The sequence below is a fragment of the Terrapene carolina genome, unplaced genomic scaffold (genome assembly GCF_002925995.2).
Source record: "Terrapene carolina triunguis isolate 2854851 unplaced genomic scaffold, T_m_triunguis-2.0 Scaffold194, whole genome shotgun sequence".
NCBI classification, from domain to species: domain Eukaryota; kingdom Metazoa; phylum Chordata; order Testudines; family Emydidae; genus Terrapene; species Terrapene triunguis.
This window is the reverse complement of record NW_020664545.1, coordinates 7,583,808-7,604,548: the sequence shown is the minus strand read 5'-3', so window position 1 is coordinate 7,604,548 and position 20,741 is coordinate 7,583,808. Positions and strand designations below refer to the sequence as shown.

Sequence of the window (20,741 nt, the reverse complement as noted above, 5' to 3'; positions counted from 1 at the left end):
GTACTCACTTCCCCGCAACTGAGCCTGACAGCAGGGAAGGGGGCGGAGTGACTGGCACCTCAACCAGCCCCTCCCCGCGCTCTTCACCTTATCTCACCCAATAGCAACGTCGCAGGGGCGGGATCGTCTCCTTCCTCTAGCGGGTTGGCCGAAGGGCGGTGAGTGGCGTGAGCGCAGCCAATGGGCCTGCCTGATTCGGCTCGAGGGGGTGGGCGGGCCGTATCTGAGCGGCCTCGACCACTGAGGAAGCGCTGTTGGCTTGTTGTTCGGCAGAGAGGCCGGGGAGTCGTGGACGCTGCTGTCCGTCACGAGCGAGCCCACCAGTGGGCGCGGAGGTAGGGGCGGCCGGGGCCAATGAGGGAGGGAAGGGGGCGGGCGGCAGGTGCTGGCTGTGGGATATTGCCAATATCCACCCTCAGCCCCCTTTCCGCTTTACTCCCCCGCCCCCGGGCCGCGCCGCGCTGTGCTGGCTGGGAGCTGCGGGGTGGCCGCTGAGGAGGCGGCGCAGGGACCGGAGACCGGCCGCAGGCTCAGGTAGGGCCCCGCCTCGGGGACGGGGAGTCACCTCAGCGGCCTGGCCTGGCCTCTTCGGCCTGGGGCTCGGGCTCCACCGCCGGGGCCAAAGCTGCCCCCGCACCCCCTCACGGGACCCGGGCCGTGCGCGCCGCCTCCCCCCCCCGCCGCGGCTCGGAGGTGCTGTTCTGCCGTAGCGACTCGGCCCGGCCTCGCTCCCCCGGACACCCCTTCCCACCCTCCCCCACCGGCACTGGGGCTTCCCCCGGCCCTTCCGCCGCCCCCTGCTGGGGGCCGGGGCCTCTAGCCTGCGCCCTTCAGGGCTGGGTGCCCCCTCAGGCGCTACCCGCCCGGGGTGGGGGGAGGCGTCCCCGCCCCCTCCCCGCTTTGTCTCGGGGGTGCCTCGCTGCTGCTATTTTAGTACCGTTAACTGCGCTGGCTGCGCGGAGCGCCCCCTTCCCACCGCCCGCTCTTCTGCTGGGCCAGAGGGATCGCGTCCAGCCCCCGAGAGAGTCTGCCCTGGGAGGGGGGTAAGGCTGGGAGAGCAGTGGGGGGCTGTTGGAGGAGGGCTTGGCAAGCTGGAGGGGGGGGGGAGACGGTTGCGAGGGGGCCCCGCGCTCAGGGAGCCCCCCCCCTAATATGTCTGTTAATGTCTTGTGAAAATGGGTGGACATGATGTGCCAAGGCCCCAAATTTCTCTCGATGGGCCTTGTGCAAGCCCCGGGTCTTTGAGGGAGGAGGGGGGTGTCAGTGGGCTTGTGAACAGTTGTTACATGATGGAGGATTTATTGATGCGGCGAATAGTAAATGAGCTGGTAAGCGATTTACAGCAGGATTTTCCTCTGTGAAATGAGATGTTCGTGTTTGTGTGTTTTTGGGGGGGGGGGTGTTGTTTTGCTTTTGGTAGCTGCAGACAGATCTGTGGTGTACTTTTAATATCTCACTAGTTCACCAAAAGCTCTTATTTAGTGGAAATGTGGGTTGTACTATTGTGGTACTGGAATTGGCACCGTCTAGGAGCGATATTTAGACTTTTAGGTTCTAATAATATAATCCCAAGTGTTAATGGAAATGTCCTTGTTTATATTTAGAATTTTTTGCCCTGCAATGTTTGCAGCACAAACATTGCAGGTCTGTGCTGCTGAATGAGAAAGTGAAAATGGTTAGCTGGGTAGTTTCCAAACTGATCCTGAGCTGGGAGTGGTCTGCAGAGGACTAGTTTGCTGGTCATATAGTACTGCCCACCCCCCCCCCTTGTTTCTAGCTGATAAATTGTGTTTTAAAAATAACTAGAAATATATGAAATACTTTTCTGTCTCAGTGGTAGTATGTGATTACCAATAGGAGGGGAGGTGGGCAATCTCTACGGTTGAGTGTGAATGATTATGAGTGTCCTGTGGGGACAGTCTGTTAATTAAACTGTGATCTAGCCTGCCAAAAAGTTTGGTAGCCCCTGAACTGGAGAACTTGGATTCTTCAAGATGAAAGTGTAACATGGAGATGGAGACACAACATTAACTGTGAAAAGTAAATTGGATTATAGATATGCTTTTAGTTTTAAAGTGTTAAAATTGGGCAAAAACTTGGTTTTAGAATGGTTGTGTTTTTTCTGTGGCATTTTATATCTCTTGTAATGAACAAATATGTTATACATATGGATATTACCTCAGTGTAAAATCCAGACCTCATAAAATTGAGTTAGCAACCCATTTCACAAAATGAGGATCAAAACGTCATTAAAGAAGCTCTGCCAATTTGAAATTCAGCCTGTTTTTTTTTTTAAGCGTTAAAGGTTAGAGGTTCTGCTTTATCCTCTGAGATTCCCTTCTACTTTTTGTAGCTTTATGTTCCCAGTTACCTGTTTTAAATATTTGTGCCCTGGTGCTGTGTGTATTAATGGGAATGTCATATGTAAGATGCAGGAGGTAGTTGTCCTGCTGTACTTGGCACTGATGGGGGCTTAGCTGGATATTGTCTGGTTTGGGGCACCATGCTTTACGAAAGATGTGTCCAAATTGGAGAAAGTCCAGAGAAGAGCAACAAAAATGATAAAATGTTTAGAAAACCTGACATGAGGAAAGATATTTAAAAAAAACAAAACAAAAAACCTGGGCATGTTAAGTCTTGAGAAAAGAAGACCGGGGGGAGGAGGGGAGAATCTGATAACTCTTCAGATAGGTTAAGGGCTATTATAAAGATGATGGTGATTGATTGATCTTCATGTCCACTGAAGGTAGGGCAAGAAGTAATTTGCTTAATTTGCAGCACGGGAAATTTAGGCTAGATATTAGGAAAAATGTTCATACTTTTAAGGATAGTTAAGTACTGGAATAGGCTTCTAAGAGAGGTTGTGAAATCCCTGTCATTGGAGGTTTTTAAGAACTGGTTAGACAAAACACCTGTCAAGGATGGTTTAGGTCCTAAACCATCTCTGACAGGTGTTTGTCTAACCTGTAAGTATACTTGGTCCTACGTCTGCATGGGGGATGCTGGACTAAGTGACCTATCAAGGTCCCTTCTAGCTATAAAATTCTCTGTTTTTGTTTTGAACTGAACTGCTGTTGGATCAGATGTAACGGAAATGTATGATAGCCTGCAGCCCACGCTAGGGTCTCATCCTTTACCACAGTAGTTCTCAACTTTCTAGACTACTGTACCCTTTTCAGGAGTCTGATTTGTCTTGCGTACCCCCAAGTTCCATATCACTGAAAAACTATTTGTTTACAGAATCAGACAAAAATACAAAAGTATCACACTATTACTGAAAAATTGCTTTTCTCATTTTTACCATATAATTATAAAATAAATCAAGTGAAATATAACTATTTTACTTACATTTCAGTGTATAGTGTATATAGAGCAGTATATAAAAATCATTTTCTTTATGAAAGTTTAGTTTGTACTGATTTCGCTAGTGCTTTTTATGTAGCCTGTTGTAAAACTAGGCAAATATCTAAATGTGGTGATGTACCCCTTGGAAGACCTCTGCGTACCCCCCAGGGTTATGCATACTCGTGGTTGAGAACCACTGCCTTAACAGATAGGGTAGAAGTGTGGGTTACTTACTGATTTACAGATCATAGCAGGCACCTTGAATGATCAAAAAGAAATTCAGGTATTTTCCATATTCAAAACTTGAACTGTTCTTGTGGAATAACCTTTCAGAGGAATTTTAATGATTGGGAAAAACTTGTATAGCCAGCCTTAGTGGATAAGCACATTGGCTGTGTGATTTCTGGGAAATTTATCAGCAGTTATATAGTTAATAGTTTTCTGGTAGGATAATCAACTGTGATATGGTAAACAATGTCTTGGCATTTAAGTGGCCGTAATTAGGCTACAAAGTTTACACCTCATTAAGATGAATAGGGAAGTTCACACTTGGTGATGTTGTTTCAGTCTGTCTTCCTGCAGGCTGAGACAACCATGCATCAGTTAACACATTGTGAAGTGTCTTTGCAACCATAAGGGCTAGAAACTTTTGAATTTTTTTAAATTAAATGGAAACGCTGGGAACATAGAAAAATCTGGGAGACAATGAATGTGTTTTCCATCCCCTTCTCCCCTGACTTTTCAATGTTTTAGGTTGAAATATAGAAAGTGCATTGTAGTGGCTGACCAATGTACTCCATTGGTTATCTGCTTGCATCTATGAGCAGCAATACATACAATATAATGTCCGTTAGCTGTCACCTATATTCCAAATTGAATTTCGCAGTCTAAGAGTGAGAGATTCATTTAATACGGTTAGAAGCCATTATGGTTTGCTGTAGCAATGCAGGATGGTGTGTTTGAATAATAGGTTTATAATCGATGTGCTGCATTATGTACTAAATCCTGATTTAAAAATTATTGCATGTAAAATCTGAATCTCAGATGTTAAAGCCAGTTTTAAAATACGAAGTAATGATCTATCTTTATCATGGGCTAAGTACAAAATCCTCAATCACTAGTTTTCTTGGCAAATATTTTCTGTCACTGGTAACATATACAGGAGGCCAGACTAGCTGATCTAATGATCCCTTCTGGCCTTAAACTCTATAAATAGAGGTGTTTTTTAAAGTTTGTTGGATGAAACAAAAGTTTACACTACTCTTGGTCTGACTTCACAGGATTTCAAAGCAAAGGGATTAGCTGTAGTAACTACAGTGAGGATGCTATAAAGAAGGTAACACACTGTCCCCCAGTAGCAATGTACTTGGATATACTGTCTATAGCAGTGGCTCTCAACCTTTCCAGACTACTGTACCCCTTTCAGGAGTCTGGTTTGTCTTGCATAGCCCAAGTTTCACCTCACTTAAACACTCCTTATATACAAAATCAGACATAAAAATATGAAAGTGTCACAGCACACTATTACTGAAAATTTACTTACTTTCTCATTTTTACTATATAATTATAAAATAAATCAATTGGAATATAAATATGGTACTTAACATTTCAGTGTATAGTGTATATATAGAGCCGTATAAACAAGTCATTGTATGAAATTTTAGTTTGTACTGACTCTACTATTGGTTTTTTATGTAGCCTATTGTAAAACTAGGCAAATATCTAGATGAGTGGATGTACCCCCTGGAAGACCTCTGCGGGGTACGCATACCCCTGGTTGAGAACCCCTGGTCTATAGTAAACCATTGTTGAGAGGGATGGCATTTTACCATCTTGGATTTGTTCTACTGAGCTAATTCTGTTTGCTACTCAAGTTTTTTCTTAGTCTTGGACCAAATATTACCTGTTGTTTGCTCAATTTATGAATATGGCCATAAGATTAGTTAACAAATAGGATATGGTGGTAGGATAAGTATTTATTTAAATTTATACTTGTATGGTTTAAAAATCGTATTTCATTTTATAAGTTGTGCAACTCCATAATTATGTACTTGTTGGATGGCTGAAGGCACTAGAAAATACACCTATGCTTTATTGTGCTGTTTTGGTGTAAGAAGATCTTTGGTCTTTCTGTGCTTAGACCATGGTGATGGTTTGCAACATCTCCTCTGCACTTTCACACCAATTACTTTGGGTGACTAGTATATTCATTTTCCCTATCCCCAAAGAGACAGAACTGGTTCACAGATGTTATTTTTAAACTTGATTTTGGAGTCATTGTATTTGAAGCTGCAGTTTGGTGAAATACAAGGTAATCTTGTTTGCAGTTCAGAGTTCATCAAGAGCCTGCCTTGAAATGTTTGAGAACTAATGCTGCTAAGAATCTGCAAGATAATGTGTAGAGCGCTAGAAGAGAGCTCAGTGTAGGACTCAGGGATCTTATGTCTTCCTATGATATTTTAAGAAATTTTGTGATGTCAAACAAATATGGCAATAGTTCATTGTTGGCCTAACAACCAGCATTTTCTTGCGTCATTAATGCATATATTAGGGTTTGAAGCTGTAGACTCGAGAGAACAGAGCTGCTTATTAAAGCTGAATTGGAGAACTTTATCTTCATAAGAGATTAAGGGAACAGGGATGCTGTCTTGCTGCCTCCTGTGTGAAATTTATGCTGCATATATTCGTCTTTGCTTTTGTTTTTTTTCTTTTGTATCGAAGGCACCTTTTTTAATATTGTTTTCTGAGAAACTAGCTTTCTTTGTTCCAGATTTTGTTTTAACTTTGGGTTTGATTTGCAACTCTTCCTACAACCCTAACTTTTTAAATATGTATATGAAATTGAAATTCAGGAAACAGATTTGTATAATGTACGTTTGAAAACTGTTTTTACATTTTTCCTCGCTGCAAAGCTAATATGTGTAAAAACTATCTTAATTCATACTAATTCAAATGCTTTTTGATGCTTTAAAGGTTTCTTCCACAATAGTATTTTACTGAGGTATATTTAAAGAGGCAAGTAGAATACACTCTGCTTCTAGGTCCCTTCTTTCTCTCCGCAGTCTTGTACTCACGCTCTGTCTTTTCCTGAGCTGATCATTTTCTGGCAGTGCAGCTGCCGTAAAGCTTGGAATCTAGGTCAGTGTGTCACACCCATTGTAGGCAGGGCCTATGAGTATCTTGTATACGAGAGTGCAAATAAGAACTTGAATTCATAGGACAGTAAAAGCATTTATTAAAATCTCATGCGATGAACAGTAAATATCTGAAGTTACAACCCCATAGACTACCAAAATCCAAATTGCTGAAAATGTTATTGCAGGATTGTAATCATGGTAGGATTGCTGAAGGTGGGCTGCTGGGAGTTAATCTTTATGAAGCTATTCATCTGCTATAGGAGTTGCACTGAGTGGTGGAGTAATTAGGTTATAATGATGTAAAATTATTTCAGGTGCTCTGATAGGCAAACAGCAAAAAGAGACTGTAGATCACCTCATAACATTATTAAGTTTGCAGCACTCTAAACTCTGAATCAGGTGCTGTGGAAAGAACTTAAAATTATTGCTCTAAGTAGGAGTTTAAGTAAGAGATGTACTAGACTTTTCAAGTTACCATGCCAAGGGGAAGAAGCTGCCCCTCGCCACAGCCTTGGCATTTGAAGTGGAGAATCCTGAGGGCTGGTCGACACTACAACGATAGGTCAGCTTAATTATGTTGCTTGGGGCTGTGAAAAAAATTCACTCTATGCAGTGTAATTAAGATGACCTAAACCTCGGTGTAGACACTGCTTGGTCAACGTAAAAGTTCTTCCAAGCATCTAGGACAGGGGTCGGCAACCTTTCAGAAATGCTGTGCCGAGTCTTCATTTATTCGCTCTGATTTAAAGCCTCACATGCCAGGAATACATTTTAACTTTTTTAGAAGGTCTCTTTCTATACGTCTATAATATATAACTAAACTATTGTTGTATGTAAAGTAAATAAGGTTTTTAAAATGTTTAAGAAGCTTCATTTAAAATTAAATTAAAATGCAGAGCCCCCCGGACTGGTGGCCAGGACCTGGGCAGTCTGAGTGCCACTGAAAATCAGCTTTCGTGCTGCCTTTGGCACGTGTGCCATAGGTTGCCTACCCCTGATCTAGGATAACTGCTTCTCAGAGAGGTGTATTTTACTACAATGATGAAAGAACCCCTTCTGTTGCTGTAGTGTCTACACTACAGTGTCTTGGCAGGGAACACTGTAACATTCCTAGTGTAGACATTCCTTCATGTTGTGGTGTTTGTATCCTGGTTAAGTTCATTATCTGAACTGCTTGAATTACGAAGAAACTAGGACCAGGGTTAAAGTATAGCACCCAGGATAGCAATGCACAGTAGTGTTCGTTTAGGCTTTGTGACCCCTTCCTTTACTCTGTGTCAATGTTGCTAACCTTAGTGATTGTTTTGCCAATTTGGGCTACTCTTCAAAGGCCTTTTGGTAACAAAAGATATTGAATCAGCAACAGCTGACATTTGGGGCTACAAATTACTGTCTTGTGACAAAATTTGGGCAGTTTTACTTAGAGCCCTGCTGCTCCCCAGTTGCTGTTCTGCGGCCATCTGGTGGCCTTTTAAATGAACAGCTATTGGGGCACATTCACAGCTGGACCAAATACACCTTTCCCAATCAGCAAAAACCATGTGGTATGTGCAGTGTTGGGAACAGCGCCCCATTAGCCATAGCAAAGCAGAGCTTCTAACTGGCTGTGGGTTGGATGCCGTTGGACAGGGAAGCAGCCAATAGGAAGGCAGGGGTGGAGTATAAACCTGGAAGTGGCTCTCGTGCGACCCAGTATAGTGGTGACTGCTGTACCATTTTGCGAGCCTCTGTGTTTTTTGGTCTTTCAGTGATTTGGGGGCTGCTTTGTGTTTATCCCTGTGCAATTGCTGTCAGCCAGAAGGCAATTCTTAGACCTGCAAACTGCTTTATTCTCTATAAGTGAGTGTATGCAAATGAATACCATGCCTTGCACAAAGGCAGTTAACTTTGTATATATTTATGTTCTGAATCCTAACTCTTGGGTGTCCTCTGCATTAGGAGGAAAGGTGCTTCTTTCAGTTGAATTAGCTTAGTTGAACTACTTTAACTCAGTTCTTCTTGTCGGATGTGGGGCTTGCCAGACCAATTTGCAGCAGCCTCATCAGTGATGTGCAGAGCCCTAAGACCACCACCAAATCTGGTCTGAATGTAGTTATAGTGATGTGAGACGTGGCTGTGACCAACAACAGACAATGTGGGATCCTTTCATTGGTCCCAGGGGTAACGGCTGGCTGCATGTTGATCCTTGCCTGTTTGAAATTGTTTCAGAAGAGCCCATTAGTGGTGTGGCAAATCAAAACTGGCTACATGCATGGTCAGGTCAGTTATAAGATACTGATTTTTGATGTCAGCTGCAGACCATTCTTCATGCCATGTCAGCAACACAGAGAAATCTGGCCATGGAAAGTGGGTCCACAATGGGTGCCTTGATGACAAGCACACTCTTGGGTGGTCAAAGAGGTTTGTGTATAGTGGTATACTTGGGTTTGCTCTGATCTTCTCAAACATTCTGGCTGTAGCATCCTCGCAGTGGAGGAGTGATGTTGCATAACACATGGAGCCATGGTACTGGTGTGGGTCAAATTGTCCCAGTTACGATGCTCATGGTTGAGTTATAGTCAGCCACCTTGTTGTGAGACAAATGGAGCCAGACTGGAGCATAGAATTGTGCTGCAAAATAACAGGGCTAAACTGGGTGATTGCAGAGTTTGAACATTTACTCATGAAGTGAAGGCCAATTTGCTTAGAAGGTTATGTGATCTCACCTTAGCTGCAGTTTTCCTCAGGTAGTTAAGATGTGTGTGTGGGATCTATCCAAGGTTATTCTGAGGTAAACTGGGTGGGATTCCTGTTTCAACAATTTCTGTTGTTTAACTCAATTGAAAACCCCAGTTAACCCCAATCGAGTTGAGTTGTCTCAGCTGAACTAACTCAACTGAAAAACTTCCCCCACCCACATGCTCCTTCCCTCCCCCCATCTAGACAATGTCTTGGCTATGGAGTGAGCTAATGGGACTATTGCAGTATGCAGTTACCTGCAGTTGGGACTATACCTGGTCCTAGATTCGGTCTATTTATGAGGCCTCTGCTTCTCTTTATTCTGTGAAACCTCCTTAGGCTTTCACATATTTCCTGTAATTTTAGGGGAGAGTAATAGATACTCATTCCTCTGGGATCTGGGTATGAATTTAGTTGAAATAAACTCTACAGTCCTGCTTCTTATATTGATAAGATAGTATTTAGTAATTTTATTTTACTATAAGTTACATTGCGGTCACTGTTAGATTAAAATGTATAAAGCACTTTCTGCTTTTAAACAGCTGCTTTGTTTGTGGTTTCAACTTTACGTGGTTTTACTTCATGTTGAAGTAATGTTTAAAGAACTGCACATTGTTCTTGCTGTATTCAAAAGGAAGTTGTTGAAGGAATTGCAGCTATTAATGTAACCTTGCATTATTTTACTAATATCTCATTCCCTGCTCGGTTTCAGGTATGATAAAATCCGCAGTTTGAGACTTCCTCATGGGTTTCGCTGTTGCTGTATTTTACGCAATTTTGAACTTTCTTGAAAGGAAAAAATAAAAAAACCTAGCTAAATAAAGTGAAATAAATCTAAAGAACTGTTTTGCATTTTCACACCAAGTACGTACACAAGACAGATGCCAAAAAGAGAATAGGTATTTAGAAATTTGGTCACTCTTTTAGTGTACGCACAGGGGGAGGGCTCCCAGAATCTTTAGCCAGGTTCTTTGAATATTAACCTGATCCTGAATAAGTAACATATGATGTAGTAAGTTAACATTTTATTGTAACGTTGCCTTCATAAAAAGTGTGTATAAAAAAAAAAAAATCCACACCCCTTTAAAAAAAAACCCAACAAACAAAACAAAAAAAACTTGTGCAGCCAGACAGATACTTAATAGTACTAAGAGGTGAAAACTTCAGTTGTTTATCTTAGTGGGCAACTAACTTTAAAGCCTGATCATGGTCACTTAATTGATAACCTAGCCTTTAATTGAAAATCTTAAGAAACTTTAGTGGATTGTCTATATCTATATATATATATCTATATATATATATCTATATCTATCTATATATATATCTATATATATATGGAGGGGGGGAGACTTGGACCAATGTAACTAAATAGGTATAAGTCATGCTTAAACTGATTTAGTTATTGAGCTAACCTAAACCAGTATAAGTGCAGTGTAACTAAAATCAATGTTGTTATGCCAGTACAAGTTTTTCTTAAGCCTGTTAATTGAGGCTTGGTTTACATTTAGTATGGGTATTCTACTGTTGAGAATAGCCCACTTCCACTTTCATTGAATTATCTCGTTAGCACTCATCCCCCACTTGGTAAGGCAACTCCGATCTTTTCATGTACTGTGTATATGTACCTGCCTACTGTATTTTCCACTCCATGCATCTGATGAAGGGGGTTTTAGCCCACGAAAGCTTATGCACAAATAAATTTGTTAGTTTCCAAGGTGCCACAAGTACTTCTCATTGTTCTTGTATACACTGAACATGCTGAAATTCTCCCTGCCCTTGCATTAGCAGCAGTGGAGGTTCACCAATAATATTGATGGTAGGGTACTATTATAAGTGGAGCTTCTGCAGCTGCTGACATTTTAATGACTTATTGCTATTTATTATTTGTATTACAATAGCATCTAGATGCCTTGACTAAGATTAGAACTGCATTGTAGAAACATAGCAAGGCAGTCTCTACTCTAAAAAGTTTGCCTCCTATATTTGTCTATTTAAATTGTAAAACAGAGGCACAGAAAGGGGAAGTGACTTGCCCAAAGTACTGCAGAAGGATAATGGGAGGTGAGATTAGAGGGGGGTCTCTGGGCTCCCAGTGCAATGCTTTAGCATTAAGCCATGCTGCCACTGACTCTCATCTAGACATGCTCAGATCCGGGTTAGACGACACATGGTAAAAATGCTAACAGCAAATCTACGCTATTGCTCCCACTGTTATAACTGTTGCCTTGTTAAAACAGGAAAATATACAGGCATAATAATAATGCTGTATTAGTACTGGTGTAACTCCCTATGTGGACATACTTATTCTAGAATGAGCACCTTTTTCTGAGTTAGTTTGTCACTTAGGCACCTTTTGAAGAAATAACATGAAACTGACATGATTGACAGTTTCACTGCTGCCTGCAGATTTGGAGTAGCAGCAGGGAAACTGACCAGGCTTGTTTAGTCTGCTCTGCTGCTGTTTGGAAAAACTACCAGTTGGAGCAATCACAGGAGAACTGATTGTCTGCAGACTAGGGAGGACAACACTGCATTGCTTACCAGGTTGTTCATAGCATCAGAGATACCTTCCAAATGTGAAGTCAAGCAACTTAATTTCTTCAAGTCATTATGTTGAAGGGGCTTCAGCCCATTTCAGATATTGCAGTGATGTGTGAGAGATAAAAACTTTAATAGATCTGGTTGGATTGGTGCATACTAATTCTCATGGAAAAACAAAATTGTCAGGTAAGGAGTGAACTTGCTCATCCAGCAACCTGGATGGCAAAATTAGACGGGATGCTTTAAATATCTGTTCAGTTTCATGCTTTTCACTGTACAAAGCTGCAAAGCTTGAATTGCAAACAATGTGGGAATGTTCAAATCCCCAAATACTTGAATTGAAACTGGAAAAAAAGTTCTGTTAAGCTTTTTTTTTTTCAAAAGTTGCAAGTTGAGCCTACATTATTAGTATTTATTTATGTTAACTAATAACAGATCAATAAGGTGAGTGTACATGGTGGTAACCTCCATTACTGAAGAGTACAAGACATACCTTAAGGAAGAAGGTCTGAGTGCAATGTACATTTTTTTAGCCTTAGAACTAATACATATTCTGTAGTTCTAGTGATATTTGTTTGTGTGTGTGTGTGTGTGTGTGCGCGCACTTGTATGAGAGAAGAATCTTAAATTTTCTATTTGAATTTAGATTCTAATTGAATCTCAAATTTTCTAAATGAGCTATTTAGACTTGGCATTGTTATATCTAATCACCTTCTCATGTTTTTCAGTAATTGGGGTTCCTTGTGTTCTTTATTTCAAGTTAGAGCAAATTGTTCTTGGACTAGATATGCCTGTCTCCTTTAAAGGTGTATAATTCACTGTTTTCAGATTCTTTAGGTAATGTAATGAGCTGTGAAAGTTAATTTTCTTAATTGTTGATTATCAGAGGTGTAGCCTTGTTAGTCTGAATCTGTAAAAAGCAACAGAGGGTCCTGTGGCACCTTTAAGACTAACAAGTATTGGGAGCATAAGCTTTTGTGGGTAAGAACCTCACTTCTTCAGATGCAAGGCAACAATTAATTGTTGATGGCACTTCCACCAGACTTTGACAAGTGCAGTGATGTTTGTTGTCTGCATTGATTAGATTAAGTGGTTAGTAGGGTCAGTGTTCTGTAATAAAAGGGCAGTTGTACTGAAGAATGCCAATAGTCTTGTATCTATTCTTAAGTGAGTACAAACTACAGTTAGAGGCTGTTAGGGGCTTTTTTTTTGATGGGAGGAACAGATAAGCTCCTCTAAGGCCTTAATATTTTGCATTGCATTGGTGCTCCTCTCTAGAGAAAAGGTATGTTTCTTCGCAGCTGATGCTGCTAAGGCCTGGTCTAGGCTACAAAGTTAGGTCTATGTAAGCTGCCTTGTATCAACCTAGTTGTGCATGCGTCTAGACTTAAATGTGTCTCCCACAAATGGAAGTGCTCCGTTACAGCAACGCAATAACCGCATCATCACCCTGAGTTCCACTATGGATGTGTGTGAGGAACCTGAGTCACAGGCTCCTGCCGTGACCATTGAGGAGGAGGAAAACGGGGGAGATGCAACGGGGTAGGGCCCTGCTATGCCATGAACCAGGATCTGTTTGAGACTCCACCGCTGTCTAGTCAGTCCCAGTAGCTGAGCACAAGTGTGCCTGATGCAGGAGAAGGAACCTTGGGTAAGTGTGTAAATGTATTTCCTATTACAGTAATGTACTGATGGTGACCCCAACTTAACAAGACACAGCTATCAACTTTTTATTTATTTACTCACGTTAGAAGAGGTAGTGGTGAAACGAGTGGGTAAAATTGTTATCTGCTTCATGTTCCCCTGTAGAGTTGGGTGAATGGCTCGCTGGCTGGCCATGTGGAGCAGTTTGTGTACACAAGGATGATACTTGAATCCTGAGAGATTTCAATTAAACTTTCAAGGAAGTACTTTGAAATTTCTCAAAGGTTTATAGGGATGGCAGCCTTATTTCTTCCTCAGTGATAGGACATTTTCCTGTGCCACTCATAGGCACCAACTTTTCCTGGCGCCGGTGGGTGCTCGACCCCCCCGCCCCCATTCCAACCCCTTCCCCAAAGTCTTTGCCACCGTCCCTGTCCCTACTAGACCCCTTTCCCAAATCCCAGTCCCGCCTCTTCCCCAAGTGTGCCGCGTTCCCCCTCCCTCCTAGCGCTTGCTGCCACGAAACAGCTGTTTCGCAGTGGGAAGCCTGGGAGCGAGGGGGAGAAGCAGGGAAGGCGCGCTCAGGGGAGCAGGTGGAGCGGAGGTGAGCTGCCGGTGGGTGCAGAGCACCCACCAATTTTTCCCCATCGGTGTTCCGGCCCTGGAGCACCCATGGAGTTGGCACCTATGGTGCCACTCACTCAATGATAACTTTGGCAGACACCATTGTAATAAACAGGCTAGTTGAATATGGGCTTGGGCAGCTCTGGTACGCCAGCAACAGCTGTGCTCTATGTGCCTTTGTCACTCTCAGGAGTGAGATGCCAGCTAACATCACCACTGCCTGTAGAAAATGGTGTCAGTTTCCAGTGCAAATGCCCAGTACTCATATATTTGTGCAACAGCCTCCTCATTTCCCTCACTCCTGGCAAGCACTCCAAAGCAGAAGTGTCAGAAGCATTTCTTGTTTAAAATTTTAGGTGATTGAGGGACGGGAGTTCTGTCTCTTAACTTTCGCTTTCTGTTGTGACTCTACTGACAATGGTACCTCTGCGTTTTACCTGTAGCTGCTGCTGCTGTTGCGGCCTTGAGGGATTGCCCTTCCACACCCGCGGAGCGTCTGAGCCAGATAAGGAGCAGAAAGGGGAGGACTTGGGATGACCTGTTCAGTGAGATCCTGCAAGCCAGTGCTGCATCAGACCACAAGCAGAGGGCTTGGAGGGTGAATATTGCAGATTTTGTGGAGAAAGGCCCAGGTGTCCTATCAGGAAAAGGAGAGGGAGATTCATCAGGACATAATGGGGCTTTTCCAGCAGCAAACACAAGGTTCAACAATCACAGGCTTGCCTCTCTTTGCAGTCCATTGAGAACTCCATTATAGCACCTCCCTACACCCCCCTCCACATTCCATGTGGCATCAGGGGCCCCATCCCTTCCCCTCCCACTCCATGCCAGGGGACATTCCGGACAACCACACAGCTTTACATGTGCTGACTTGTGAGAGCTGCAGTTGCTGTATGTGTAGCTAAACTTGACATGTATGTTGTTTCCCTTCTTAAGCTGTGTTCCATAAATGTATTAAGTTTTTAATGTATTTGCTTTCAGCTTGCACAGAATTTTTTTTTTGTAGTGGTTTTGTTGTTCAATAAAATTCTATTGTTTGGAAAATAATTCATCTTTATTAGTTCCCACATGGTACAGAATGCCTAGCGGTACTGAAAGCACACATTTGTTTTAGTGATACACAACTCATAGCATCAGTGACAAAAACAGTTTTGCGGTACTTGCTGTAGGTTTATGATTAATAGATGCATTCTCAGCATTACATTCATAGATGTACACCAAGTACCATGCAATTCCAAACAAGCCCCAAAACAGCAGGGCCAGGTAGAGCATAGTACACCACAGTGCATTACTGTGACTCACTGTTAGTGTTTGTTCAAAAGCTTCCCTGAACCATATATTTCCTCATTGAGCTCTTCTAATAGCCCTTGTGCCTGGCTGTTCAAACTCAGGAGACAGCCTCTGCACCGTCACCCTGTGGCAACTTTTCCATCTTTGCTTCACAGATATGCAGGAGGGTACAGCAGGCAGCTATAACCATTGGCAGGGTGTTGGGTTTTTTTTTTCTTCACGGAGGTCCACTTTTGGGAGTAAACAATGCCAGTGGCCCTTCAGTGTACCAAAAGCACATTCAATTGTCACTCTGCTCCTGCTGAGCTGGTAGTTGAATCTTTCCTTGGTGCTTTCAAGGTGGCCAGTGTACGGCTTCATGAGCAAGGAGATAGTCTAGGCCCCCAGGATCACCACTGGCATTTCAACATCACCAATGGTAAACTGCTGGTCGGGACAGTAAGTCCCTGCTTTGAGCTTTCTGAACAGTTCAGTGTTCTTAAAGGTGTGGGTGTCATGTACCTTCCCCTGGCCAGCCAGCACTGATGGTGGTGAAGCATCCCTGGTGATCCACCAATGCTTGCATGAGTATAGAAAAGTACCCCTTTCTGTGTATGGTATTCTGTGGCAAGGTGGTCTAGTGCCATCTATCCCTTCACTGCAGTTCGGGAACCTCATTGCTGCAAATTCATCCTCTATGTTCTGACCGTTGCCTAGAATCACAGTCCTGCATAGCAGAAGACAATTAATAGCCCTGCACATTTGCATGGAAATGGCCCTCTCAGTGGATTTTCTAATTCCAAAATGATTTTCCACTGACCTGTAGCAATCCAGCATTGCAGGTTTCCACAGTGTGATCGTTGCTCACTTTTCCACTGTCAGTGCTGCTCTCGTTCTGGTCTCCCTGTGCCGGAGGGCTGGGGCAATCTTGATGCACACATCCAGGGGTGTGGCCTTGTACATCAGAAAATTCTGCAGCCGCTGCTCGTCATCGCAAGCCTGCATTACAATGTGATTCCACCAGTCAGTGCTTGTTTCTTGGTTTTAGAATCAGCTCTCTACCATCTGCAGCTGTTCTGTGTACACCAACAGCAGCCATGAGTTGAGTATTGCTGTGTCCCAGAGAAGTCTGGCCTCCACAAAATCATCATGTTTCCCCGGTGATTTGGTTTTTGTGGGTCTGCAAATGCTGGAGGATTGTGCATCCTGTGCTTGCAGCAGTCATGACAGTAGTGCAGAGCTGTGCAGGCTTCAGTTAGATGAGATGGACAGTGAGGAGGCCCATGAGGGCCCAGGGGATTTTTAAAAAGGCATGAAAACTATGGGATATGGATGACATTGTGGGATGGAGAAAGTTGATGCTGGGAAGTTGACCCTTTGCTACTAGTCACCCCTGGCTGGGAGCTCATGTTCAGCTGATTATCCACCACAACCCCTGAATCTTTTTCAGTCACTGCTTCCCAGGATAGAGTCCCTCATTGAGTATGGCCTGTGTTTTGTTCCTAGATATTTACATTTAGCTGTATTCAAACACACATTGTTTGCTTGTATTCAGTTTACCAAGTGATGCAGATCACTCTGAATCACCAACCTGTCGCTCTCATTATTTACTATTCCCCCCAAATGTTAAAAAGTGTAGGGCCAAGAACCTGCTGGACCCACTGGATGCACACCTGCTTGATAATGACACCCCGTTTACAATTACATCTTGAGACCTATTGGCCAGTTTTTTATCCGTTTAATGTGTGCCGTGTTAACTTTATATAGTTCTAATTTTTAAATTAATGTCGTGTGGTATCAAGTCAAATGCCTTACAGAAATCTAAATGTTACATTAACACTGTTACCTTTATCAACGAAACTTGTATTCTCATTTAAAAAAAAAACAAATCAAGTTAATGTGATAGGATCTATTTTCCATAAACCCATGTTGATTTGCATTAATTACATTACCCTCCTTTTATTCTTTGAGTCCCATATCAGCCACTCCATTATCTTGCCTGGGATCGATGCCATGCTGACTGGCCTATCATTACCTGGGTCATCCCATTTATAATTTTTAAAAATTGGCACAGTATTAGCTTTTTTTTTTTTTCCCAGTTCTCTTGAATTTCCCTAGTTCTCCAAGACTTTTTGAAAATCAGCACTAATGGTCCAACAAGCTCCTCAGCCAGCTCTTTTATAATTCTTGGATGCAAGCTATCTGGACCAGATGATTTAAAAATGTCTGACTTCAGAAGATTCTGTTTAACATCCTCTAGAGACACTGGTGGAATGGAAAGAGTGTTATCCTTGCCACATGATGAGACTATATCATCTGTTTTTCCCCAAATACAGAACAGAAATACAGTAACTCCTCACTTAGTCGTCCCAGTTAACGTTGTTTCGTTGCTGATCAGTTAGGGAACATGCTCGTTTAAAGTTGTGCAATGCTCCCTTCTAATGTCGTTTGGCAACCGCCTGCTTTGTCCACTGCTTGCAGGAAGAGCAGCCCGTTGCAGCTAGCTGGTGGGGGCTTGGAACCAGGGTGGACCGGCAGCCCCCCTATCAGCTCCCTGCTCCCCTAAGTTCCCTGTGCAGCAGCTGCCCAGCAGGCTAGCAATTGCAGCTGTCCCTCCCCCCACCGCCATGTGCTGCTCCTGCCCTCTGCCGTGGAGCTGCTCCTCGAGACTCCTGCTTGCTGTGTGGAGGAGAGGGGAGGAAGGGGGGGGGCTAATGTCAGGGTGTCCCCCTGCTTCTGCACCCTGCTTACCCCATCTTCCATAGAGCAGGGGGGACCACACGACAGGGCTCAGGATGGAGGGAGCTTGCTGGCAGCAGCTGCAGTCTCAGCAAGCTGATCTAATTAACAAGGAAGTGTACTTAAAGGGGAAATGGGCATCTCTCTCTCACACACATGGTGTGTGTGTCTGCGATGCTGTCTCCCTTCCCTCCATTCCTGCTGCTTTGTAGAGTGAGAGAGTTAACCCTTGAGGGCTCAGCTAATTGCTAGTTCATTAAGACATTCCCTGGGAAATATCCCACCCTCTGACTCCTCCACCTCAACCAAACTTCACAATCATCATCACTGTGTACCAGTATTAAATTTTGTTTAAAACTTATACTCTGTGTGTGTATGTGTGTGTATATATGTATGTATATATATATATAGATATAGATATATAAATTGAGTCTTTTGTCTGGTGGAAAAAAAAAATTCCCTGGAACCTAACCCCCTCATTTACATTAATTCTTATGGGGAAATTGGATTAGCTTAACATCGTTTTGCTTAAAGTCGCATTTTTCAGGAACAGAACTACAACGTTAAGTGAGGAGTTACTGTATTTATTGAATACTTCTGCCTTGTCTGTGTTATTGATAATTCTACCATATCCATCTAGTAATGGACCAATACCACTGGAAAAACTTTGTAAACTCACAACTTGCACATGCTCAGTAGAGACTTCTTAAAGTTTAACAACTAAAATCTCCATTGAATCCATCTGCATTGAGGATACTCTGGCATCTCCCAAATCCTTTGTGTGACTGGACTGTGTATGTGCCATCCTGGCAGAGTGACTGAGCATGCTCCAGCACAGGGCTACAGAGCTGAGAATGACTTTCCCTGTAATTGCTGCTCTGCACCAGGAAGGGGCAGATATTGGAAATGAGAGCATGGAGTTTGTCTTCTGTGTTCTGTGGCCACCCTCAACTTGCTGTCACTCAGGTAGCAGAGGGGGACAGAAGGCAGGCTAGGGCTTGGGAAAGGAGTGGATTGAGACAAGGATCCTGGTGGGACTGGGACTGGGACTGGCTGGCAAGGAGACTGGGAGCTGGGGAGAATGACAGACTGGGACTGCGAGCTGAGGAGGGGAGGGAAGGGGAGACTGGAACTCGTTGGGCAAGGAGACTGCGAGCTGGGGGGGGGGATCAGTAAAGGAAACAGGAGCTGTGGGGGGAAGATGGGACTGGGAGGAGGGTGGGGACATCTGATGGGGGGCATGAGGGGAGACTCACTGATTCCTAGTGGCAGGGGGAAATGGGCACAGGGAGAAACAGTTCTGACAAGGAGTTAGGATGGGGGAGAACTGGGACAATGTGCAAGTGAGGTGTGGAAGACTGAGATTGGATGAAGACCCCAGGAAGGGAGACTGGGACTGAAAGCAAGTGTGTGGGAGGGGCAGACCGATAGGATGAGGAACGAGGAGAGGGGAACTGCTACTGAGTAGGCAAGGAGACTGGGATGACAAACCTGATGAGTGGGGACAGAACTGGATGTGCAAATCTGAGGAGGAATGCAGATGCTCTGGTGTGAGGTTTGCCATCTGCTCTTCGGTTGTCCGCAAACTTTAGTCACCGCTGGAAGGCGTTAATGACAAACTTGGGCTCCTCCATATTGGCCTTGCTAAAGGTCATTATGCTTCTGTCATCAGCATATGTGCACCAATAGTGATCCATCCAGATGAGGATAAGGAGGATTTCTGCCAAAACCTTGATAGCAGCATCAGGGTGGTCCCATGTAATCTCTAGGTGATTTTAATGGCAGGACTGGTCATGACTATACATCATGGGGCAATGTGATAGGTCATCATGGAGTTGGTAACGCAGGCTCTCACAGCTTGCTAATACTTTCCAAATGCAATGAATACAACCTTGTTATCACCAACAGTGTTTCAATAGGCCAATAAGCATAAGATGACCTGGATGCATCCTTGTTTAAAACACTGATGTGATCGGTTACATTATTGTTTGGTGAAGAGATCTCCAATGTCAGACTCACTCATGTCATGAGAGGCTTCAGCTGCTGGTCAGACCATAGATTTATAAGAAGTCAACTATCTTTCAGTACTGCTCTCAAGCAACATAGACAGCAACTCAAGCTAGTGGGGAAAAAAATCAATTTTTCAAGCCTGGAAAACTGAGACAAACAGTTTGAATTCCAAGAGAAAATCATGGAAGTATTTCCCTCAGTTATAGCATTCTCAGTGGATGTTGAGGTGTGCTGGAAACATTTTTGGGACACTACATATTATATGGCTGGTGAAGTTCTTGACTTCATGAAGAGGAAACATCAGGACTGGTTTGATGAGGATGATCCCGAAATATGTCTGCTCTTGAATTCACTGCATGCTATCCATTGAACACATAGCAGACAGAGATTCAGTATCCAGGAAGGCTGCATATCATCAAGCAAAACAGATGGTTAGACCAGTCTTTGGCAAATGAAAAGCCCATGGTGCGAAAAGAAAGCAATGGAATTAAAACTGGCAGCAGACAACAAAGACACCAAAAACATTTTTGCTGGCTTTACTGCTGTGTATGGCCCCAAGTGCAATGGGATAACCCTCATACAAACTGTGGACTGCAATAGACTCTTAGGGCGGGTCTGCACTAGAAAACTTGATCGACCCCGGTATGTTGCTCCAGGGTGTGGGGGGAAAAATCCACACCCCTGAGAGCTGTAGTTGAGCCGACCTAAATTTGT

At 43.5% G+C, this 20,741-nt stretch overlaps 1 protein-coding gene across 5 annotated transcripts in view; it reads left to right on the top strand.

Moving 5' to 3' along the window:
• The first annotated feature begins 433 nt into the window (after positions 1 to 433).
• The window catches only part of KDM4B (lysine demethylase 4B), a 161,797-nt gene continuing 141,489 nt past the window's right edge, over positions 434 to 20,741 (top strand). For all 5 annotated transcript variants that reach the window (XM_024222205.2, XM_024222208.3, XM_024222213.2 and 2 more), the window contains exon 1: positions 434 to 534. The gene's annotated coding sequence lies outside the window, so the exon portion shown is untranslated. The remainder of the gene's footprint in view (positions 535 to 20,741) is intronic.